Source organism: Montipora capricornis, chromosome 9, assembly GCF_036669925.1.
Source record: "Montipora capricornis isolate CH-2021 chromosome 9, ASM3666992v2, whole genome shotgun sequence".
Taxonomy (NCBI): domain Eukaryota; kingdom Metazoa; phylum Cnidaria; class Anthozoa; order Scleractinia; family Acroporidae; genus Montipora; species Montipora capricornis.
Genome location: NC_090891.1, coordinates 4,700,136 through 4,707,635, shown reverse-complemented (window position 1 = coordinate 4,707,635; position 7,500 = coordinate 4,700,136). Strand labels below are relative to the sequence as shown.

Here is a 7,500-nt window from a genome sequence, read left to right as displayed (position 1 = left end):
AAAAACACGAGCATAATTTTTGCTTTTGTTTTGCCCTGACAATTGTTCCAATCGACGTTATTTTCAGTTATATTGATGAGAACATTTTATGATTGTAGCAGAGAAATACTTTGATCAAAAACAAAAAATGTGACTCAAAATATTCGGCTCATCCTTGGTGTAAGAACCTGCACACTCACCAGTGACGTAAAAAAAGAAAACAAAGAAGTTAATTAACATAATAGACCCTAACCTTAACACAGGGCGTACCCAATCGATGAAAATCGATGATCGGAAAAGCAATCGATCAATCGATGCCAATCGATGTATGTTAGTTAATTGGCATCGATTGGTATCGGCCAATCGATGACCAATCGATAATCACACAAAAGTGTTCATGAATCATCGATTGTCATCGATTGACAATCGATTGACAAACAGTTGACACTTTTGGCCACCCCGTTCAAAATTAATACGGCCCGTTTACACAGGCGATTTTGGTGCAATTTCCGCCATTTCCACTGCGTATTTTCTCGTGATAGTGCTGCAACGAGTTGCGATTTTGATCACTAGCTAGAATGTCTACGAAACGTGGTAAATACGTAAACACGTCTTACAAAAAAGGATGATGTCGTTTTCGTCGTAAGGTCACAACGCCTTGTGATAACAGGTAGAATTTGAGTTGCAGCGCGAGCGAGACAACAATGACCAAAAGTCGCAACCGAAATCGCGACAACAATTACATCAAAAATCGCCTCTGTAAGTAAACTGTAAGTGTTTTCACGTTATGTTCTAGATGTTTGGGTTTCAAAGTTCAAGTTTATTGTTTTTTTTTTTTTAATAAAATCAGATTGTTGTAACTTTCATCGAGCACAAACCAGAGGAAAGGACGGGAAATGCGAAAAGACAAGACGCATGTGTATGCTATACAGCTATACAACTTTATTCAGTTAACAGAGTTAAGCAGAATTAAGCTGATTATCTGTCAAGTTGTACAAAAACCTCGATCTTCTGCCAATGATGTCATTGTTTTCGTCATTAAAATGCATCAAGAGACTCTGCCTTTGGAAATCATCACTGAAAATAACAATAATAACCAATAGATGAAAATTGTTAAAGAATCGATGCCAATTAATCGATTGATATTGACAGTCGATGACAATCGATGCCAATTAATCGATTGATATTGATAATCAATAACAATCGATGCCAATTGATCGATTGATATTGATAATCGATGACAATCGATAATCACACAAACCTGGACGATCGATTGTTCATCGATTATCAATATCAATCGATTAATTGGCATCGATTGTCATCGATTGTCATCGATTGTCATCGATCATCGATTTCATCGATTGGGTACGCCCTGCTTAACAATAGCTACAAAACAAAGAAAAACTCTTTTATCCCTCGCTAACACTTCCTTCCACTTGCATTAACTTCTGCAAGTTACATTTCGCAAGTTACATTTCAGTTTGAAGGAATGTCTTTATAATTAATACTCATGATAATGTAAGAACAAGCCACAGAAGAGCGAAAAACGCCAAATTAAAGTGTCTTACGTTACAAACACCCGCCATATTTTCGAATACACGATGCTTCTGGCATATACTTCATGGTACTTCACATATAGTCTCCCCGACTATATGTGAACTACCATGAAGTATATGCCCACTTTCCACATGCCGGCGAGTGCGCTATGTGTATATATTTTTTTTTGTGCAGAAATGTTATTTTGCCGCATGATTCGGTATTGATTTATTTATAGTTGTGGAAAGGTCAAAGATATAACGCAAGTGAAACTTCTCCTGTCTTTAGTGTCGAAAAGTTCGGACATTTGGGAATGCAAACGTGAATAGGTTATTGTTTACATGCAAGATTTACTACACGCATCATTTGCATACTGCGTAATTCTGTACGTTTTGTTTAAACTAATTCTCAAGCTTTCTGACGAATTTGAAATTATGCTTTACACTTAAACTATTTGCTCGTAACAAAACTTTTGCGGCTCCAGATGGCGAATTTGAGCGATTTGGTGGGTTTGCGTTGACTGTTTACACTACACGTTGTAAAAAGGAATCAAGAGTGGAAAGCTCATTCGACCGCTCCAGAAATTTGAATCGCCCGCTTCCAAATCGAACACCAGATATTATGAATCGTTGACGCTTCATCTCGTGGCATTCAATTGAAGATCCATCTAAAATCCAAGTGCTAACCGCCAAATACTTTTCGAGAAAGGCAGCTTTCCGAAGCGACCAGCACCGCGGCCGGGATTTCGTGTGCCAACGAGCAAATAGTCACGCTGTTTGCTCCACGCTGATTGGATGTATAGAGTGTTTTGACTGTCACGCAATAAAAAATAAAATAAAAAACCATTCAGTGGATTAAGTCAAGAAATAGTGATATTATAGACGGTAGATAAAGAAGGCATTTCTCAAAGTTTAAGGTATGTGCGTTGTCCCGAAGTTGAGCTATTCGTCGAAATGTTCCGCGCAAAAGTATAGAGCTTAGTATGGAGCGGCCATGATCCCGTTAGTCGGTGGGACACCAACATGGCGGCCGGAAAATAATGTAAACATCTGGAACCTTGGCTATCTAGGTGACTGATTATCTGCACTGAACAAACAAACATTTACATAAACACTTTTACTTTAACCTACTACGGCCAAAAATCACGAGATAAAAATATATTTTTCGACAAAAGCGATGGTAGCTTAATGTCACGCACCGCCATAACTCTGAAATTCTAAATGTGCTGGTTTCCAAACGAAGCACGCTACTGGCCTGGAAAGCTGTAAACAGATTTAAAGTTAATACCTCTTATGCCTAATGAGGACAAAAACATTGGTGGCTCTTCAGTTTTGAATTTAAGAATTTGATGACGTCACGTGAAAACACTCTATTCTTTAGCATCATCCAATCAACGCGGACTAACAGCGTGACAGAGGATGACCTTTCAGAATGTCACAAACGGTATTAAAAGCAAGTCGTGCGAATTCGAACGGTAAGTTTAATAACGTTAAACGATTTTCAAGGAGTATTTAAATATATAACAAGCAGTTTCGTCAGTTTAACGGAGGAGCGCTTCAGTGAACATCAAAACAGCGTGGCACCAAAACTTGATCGTGACGTGATGCGGTCGCGGTCAACGGCTGTGATTTTATTACCCTAGTCCCAGAGGGTTTTCTTGAATTTTTCTCCGCTTGAGAGAGCCGCGAAGCGGCGAGAACGAGTCTTTTTTGTCGACCTCAGTACGTTTTTTTTGAACAGAAAATTAAGCCCATTAGCCTTTGGCAAAATACTCTAATCTAATAGCTCATGTTGACTCATCCATATACAATACTTCCTAAATGACATAAAAACATCTTCCACATAAACTTCACTCGCAGCACTTCACTTTCCAATGGAAACTACTAGTATACGTTTTGTTTTTAGCCACGGTTTCGTTATTTTCAAACAGCTAGCGAACCAGTTCGAGCTATTCTTTGTTTTCATGTGACGTCACCATTTTCCAAAATTAAAAATCAGCAATCCTATCAGATATAAGACCCTATCAAAACTTCACGTTTTATGACGTTTTAAGCCCGACAGGGTTCCTCATTTTGTTATAGAGGACATTTGAATTTCCAAGTTTCTGCGTTGCGTGACATGAAAATGGCGGCCCAAGAAGGCTGTCGCGTAGGTCAAAAGATGAGTTATCGCTTTCGTTTTTGCTAACTAAACAGTGCTTGTACTAGAAGAAACATTTCTTTCAATGTGGCAGAGCTCTAGGGTGATAATTTTTCGTTTCAATAGCAAAACTCAATGACAGATGTTTTTGTCACTTTACAGCCGCCATGTTTGTGTCCCTCTGAAGGACACAAACATGGCGCCTCCATACAAAGCTCTATAAATTTGGGTGACACACTTCTGCAAATAACTCGCGAATGAAAAACAGCAGAGACCTGATTCTTGACGAGGTTGTTTATTTATCAATCATCTATCATATACCTGATTCTTGACTTAATTTGTTGAATGGTTACGATTTTTATTTTCGATGCAAACCACCAATTGTGCACATGTCCAGGATCTACACGTTTCCTACCTTTATTCATTCTGGTGGAATTTCTGTAAGTTGTGTGTATTTATGAGTTTCTATATTTTTGCCAGCTTCTTTCACTCATACCCGTTATGTTTATTTTCTATTTGCTCGTCATTTTTCCTAGTCAAACTCGTATTCGTGTAAACATTAAAGTCGTACGATGTTTGAAGTACAGAGTCAGTTTGGTTCTTTCTCGATCGGTGCTACGGCGAAACATCGATAACAGCAAAGATCTATATATCTAGTGAGCTCATGACGTTTTTCAGGTTTTTTGACAAAAGAAAAATTGTCCAAATTTAGTTGCATCACAGGCGGCCCAGAGTCGGAAGGTAAACAATTATAAGGATTTGTATGGGAATCTCGATAAGACTGAAAAAGATATTTACCCGCAAAAGTTCTCATTAAAAAAGCCGTACTATATTGTCATGGTGAATTTCTTGCTTTTTGTGTGGTTTTTTGCCTGATTGAATGCGATTTAAGCGACTTCTCAAATTCCCGAGTCGTCACTCTTCCCTAAATAAAGGAAAGGCTGGCAACTCATTTCTAACTTACCTCAGATCTCGCCGAAAAAATTCACACTTCTCCGGCATCAGTCACGCTCAAACTCCGGCGATGGCTACACGGATAAATTTACTTCCCCTTAACCAAGTTTCAAGGTCCAGCGAGTATCCATTGCTGAGAAACTGCGAAAAATATTCAAATTTTCAAACTCCTTCGAGGCTCGCTAACAACCAATTTTGACACGGCTGGTCAACGGTTCACTGAGCCTCCATACGGTGAGCGCAAACCTACGCAAGTGTACCCATAGTTGGGCAGAGCAAAACAAATCCCAGACTCGTCCCCAAATACCTGCCTGGGGTCATGTTCCAGTTTCTAAATCGGCGAACGATATTAAAAGTTCCACACTGAAACCTGAAACACAGCTCCCATCGCATTGGTTGCCCCACCGCATGTTATAAATCCGAATTTTCATCGAACTCCGTAAGTACTGAAGCTGTTTGGATGGAGTTTGAAACGAAGTCGAAGGTATTTACTAGTGTATGAAACACAATCCTGTTTTTCATCCGTCAACAACTCACATTATCATGACTGCAGAAGAAATTCATATGAAAAGGTCGCTGCACCTTTTCAGCCTTTTGGACACATTTTTCTGTTGAGAGTCCAGGGAAAATGCCATCGTTGAAATCATCTGTGCTTTGTTTTTGCGCTTCCAGTTGCGTTGAAATGTTCAAAGTTATTTCTCACACCGGTGCATCAAGCGATATCGATCGAAAACCAACAATTATTACTCGGAACACCTGAAATCTCGCTTGTCTGTTTTTTGGACAATAGAAATTACGGTGCGGTGATTTCTTTGGCTCAAAGCAATTCACTTAACAAAACTATACTTTTTCCAACAACAACAAAAAAACAGCCTTGTGGTGTCGAGTGTCATCGGACGAGGGGATTTTTGCACGCGCGAGGCTCCAAACAGCTTCAGTACTTACGGAGTTCGATGAAAATTCGGATTTATAACATGCGGTGGGGCAACCAAAGCGATGGGAAGGTTTCAGTGTGGAACTTTTAATATCGTTCGCCGATTTAGAAACTGGAACATGACCCCAGGCAGGTATTTGGGGACGAGTCTGGGATTTGTTTTGCTCTGCCCAACTATGGGTACACTTGCGTAGGTTTGCGCTCACCGTATGGAGGCTCAGTGAACCGTTGACCAGCCGTGTCAAAATTGGTTGTTAGCGAGCCTCGAAGGAGTTTGAAAATTTGAATATTTTTCGCAGTTTCTCAGCAATGGATACTCGCTGGACCTTGAAACTTGGTTAAGGGGAAGTAAATTTATCCGTGTAGCCATCGCCGGAGTTTGAGCGTGACTGATGCCGGAGAAGTGTGAATTTTTTCGGCGAGATCTGAGGTAAGTTAGAAATGAGTTGCCAGCCTTTCCTTTATTTAGGGAAGAGTGACGACTCGGGAATTTGAGAAGTCGCTTAAATCGCATTCAATCAGGCAAAAAACCACACAAAAAGCAAGAAATTCACCATGACAATAAAGTACGGCTTCTTTATTGAGAACTTTTGCGGGTAAATATCTTTTTCAGTCTGTTATCGAGATTCCCATACAAATCCTTATAATTGTTTACATTCCGACTCTGGGCTGCCTGTGGTTGCATTTGACCTTTAAGTTTTGTGTGCATGTCATGGTTTCACTTTAAAGGGCCCTTTTAGCGGTAAATTTTCGCCTAAAGAAATTAATTCCTTAAACTTGTCTTAAATTGATCTTGAGACCTTAACTGAAGAGATTGCGAGAGAATAAAAAAAGATGATGACAAAACTTGTTATCTATTCTTTGGAACAAGCTGTTTTCATCGCGTGATTGAACTTTCGACGTTTGTGTCAAAACAAAACAAAGAAATTTTGGATCCCGTAAGTATCTACCAGTTTTCATGTTAAAAATTACTTAAAAGTTTAGATTACATGTAACTAATTGACGGAAAAGGCTTACATAATAATAAGGTAATCATGGCTTTCATGATTTTAATTCTGACAGTGACCGTCATTTCCCGGCACTGTTTTAACAGTGGAAAAGTTGTGGAAAAGTTGTCCTCGGAGCATTTTACTACATCTCATGGTAAGATGTATCACGTACTCAACTTAATTTTTGCGACGGTAATGTTAATACAAGTGTCGATTCCCGAAGCAGCGTGTGATAACGATGATGAAGATCCATGGTTCGGAGATACTTGCTCTGCTATGTCAAGTCTAGAAAATATATCTTATTTCTCAAATATCTGTGGCGTTGATGAGGGGAAATTTGATTGTTACACGCAAAAACTCACTGCATACCTTCCAAAATTTGAAAAGTTTCTACTCAAGAGCCGACTGAACGAATCAGCGGAAGGGAAAATGTACGTTCTTTTTGACAGATTTAAAGGCTTTACTGATCACCCACCAACCAACAGAATTGAACGTTTTTTTTTGGAAAGTCCGTCCTTGAAAAGTAAATATGAATCCACCGTTAAACCTCTGATGCAAACCTTGAGAGAGGACATCAAGAGAGTCAAAAAGCTCCAAAATCGCCTCGGCGCGGGTGGGTATGCTTTGCCTTTAGAGAAAGCGTGCTCTGATTTACCACCACGAAACTTCCCAACGCTCTCAGTCAAAGATGTTTGTCCTACTCTCTTAGGATGCTCTTCGTCGTTCCCTTCAAGCACTGACAATGCTTGCGACGCAAACAAAAAATGTGATAAGGAGAAAGCCATCCCACTGATGATCGGTGTGCTTTTTTATAAAATAAGCTTTGCTTTTGTCGATAAGTTTTGTAGTGAAAGATGCTCCGTAAGCAATGGCTGCAACATAGAGGAAGAATTTGCAAGCATTACAAAACAGGTGAATTTGATGAAAGCATTCGTAAAGATGCTCCCAGAAAACCCGTTTGTGGAATTT

The 7,500-nt window shown here is 39.5% G+C and overlaps 1 protein-coding gene and 1 long non-coding RNA gene across 3 annotated transcripts in view; one reads left to right on the top strand and one right to left on the bottom strand.

Moving 5' to 3' along the window:
* Window positions 1-4,883, bottom strand: part of LOC138016149 (uncharacterized) — a 7,518-nt gene extending 2,635 nt beyond the window's left edge. The window contains exon 1 of the mRNA XM_068863330.1: window positions 4,619-4,883. The gene's annotated coding sequence lies outside the window, so the exon portion shown is untranslated. The remainder of the gene's footprint in view (window positions 1-4,618) is intronic.
* LOC138015432 (uncharacterized) overlaps window positions 1-7,500 on the top strand; it is a 54,831-nt gene that overhangs the window by 15,806 nt on the left and 31,525 nt on the right. The gene's annotated exons all lie outside the window — the stretch shown is intronic.